Source organism: Notamacropus eugenii, chromosome Y (genome assembly GCF_028372415.1).
Source record: "Notamacropus eugenii isolate mMacEug1 chromosome Y, mMacEug1.pri_v2, whole genome shotgun sequence".
Taxonomy (NCBI): Eukaryota; Metazoa; Chordata; class Mammalia; order Diprotodontia; family Macropodidae; genus Notamacropus; species Notamacropus eugenii.
In genome coordinates this window covers 13,778,939-13,780,791 of record NC_092880.1, presented here as the reverse complement: position 1 = coordinate 13,780,791, position 1,853 = coordinate 13,778,939, and the positions used below count along the sequence as shown (strand labels likewise).

The 1,853-nt window shown below is 33.1% G+C and overlaps 1 pseudogene; it reads left to right on the top strand.

Annotated features, from left to right (window-relative positions):
• The window catches only part of LOC140516645 (olfactory receptor 5W2-like), an 889-nt pseudogene extending 217 nt beyond the window's left edge, over positions 1 to 672 (top strand).
• The last annotated feature ends 1,181 nt before the right edge of the window (positions 673 to 1,853 follow it).

Here is a 1,853-nt window from a genome sequence, read left to right as displayed (position 1 = left end):
ACTCCACAGCCATTGGCCCCAAAATGCTGGTGAACTTCTTTGCCAAAGACAAATCAATTTCCTTCATTGGTTGTGCTCTGCAATTCTATGTTTTCTGTTACTTTACAGATTGTGAGTCTTTATTGTTAGCAGTAATGGCCTTTGATCGCTACATGGCAATAAGCAATCCTTTACTTTATACAGTAAATATATCTAGCAGCGTCTGCTACTTATTGATGGCTGGTGTCCTTCACATTGTCTTTCTGCAGGTCCAATGAAATTAATCATTTCTTCTGTGATGTTCCTCCTCTTCTATTAATCTCTTGTTCTGATACCCATGTCAATGAGCTGGTGATCTTCACTGTCTTTGGATTCATTGAAATGGTCGCCATTTCAGCAGTCCTCATTTCTTATTGCTACATAATCCTGTCTGTGTTTAAGATCCACTCCACTGAGGGTAAATACAAGACATTTTCAACCTGTACTTCTCACCTAACTGCTGTCACAATCTTCCAGGGTACTCTTCTTTTTATGTACTTCAGGCCAAGTTCTTCCTATTCACTAGACCAAGACAAAATGACCTCCTTATTTTATACCCTCGTCATTCCCATGTTAAACCCCTTGATCTATAGTTTGCGAAACAAAGATGTGAAAGGGGCCCTGGGAAAACTGAAAACTAAAATATATTCTTAATATCTGTTGCTAACATCTCAGCGAATTGGACTCTATAGTAGGAGACTGAATATCTGAGATTTCAATCAATTCATTAAACACATGCTAAGCCACCTGAACTGCCTGAAGTCTTATTGAAGTGACAATATTAACATACCAATACAGAAACACTGAATATCAAACTGTGAAAGGAACCTCAGAGTTCACCTGGTCCAATATATACTTAAACAGCAATTTATTCTAAAATATTTCTGACAGTTATCTATATTTATGTTTATTTATCTGTGTGTCTATCTATCTATCTATGTGTGTGTCAAATATTTCTTGCAGAGTGAAATTTTCCAAATGAATTTGTATATACTCACACACATACATATATTTACATATTATAATACATATGTACACACATATAAACATGTAAACATGTACATGTATACATATTGATATATGTATTATTTTTATACATTAAAGAATATGAGTAATTGAGACTTTGGGAAAATAGAACTATTAATCACAAATTATATCTTTACCTCAGAGAGTTATCTATATGATGATGACCAATGCAAACTGACAAAATCTTCTACATTTGTCAATATCTCTTCTATCAACTTTTCACTCTTTAACTCGAAGTATGTTACAATTGTGACTTTATTTTCTATATTAAAGAATTATTGTTTCCTTGGCTAGATGTGTTATTTCATATGTCTAGGAAGATCCTGGTAAAGAATTATCCCCTCTACCAATTCAGATTGGGATTGGAGAAAAATTTCCCAGGATCATACAGCCAAGACTCTTGCAAAGATTGGATTTCTACCCAGGTTTTCATCACCAAGTGTAGTACTCTGTATCTACTGTGTTTCTATGTTTTGATTTTCAAATGACCTAATATGTAGAGAAGGTTTTGCACACTGCAAACTTCATTATGGCTTTCTATGATTATATTGTTTCTCTGAAACATCCAAAAATCTCCTTTTAATTTCCTAACCCAAATGATCATGGGTTAGAGACATGCATTCCAGTGTAGGATTTCCCATCATCTCTTTTATTTTATTTTATTTTTATTCAGTTCTGTTCTTTTTATCAAGAAACTTGAAAGTTCTCTATTTCCGTGAATATTCATTGTTTTTCGTGATGAATTATACTTATAACTAAGTATAATATATAATTATATAATATATAACTGGGTAAGACACTTTTAGTTG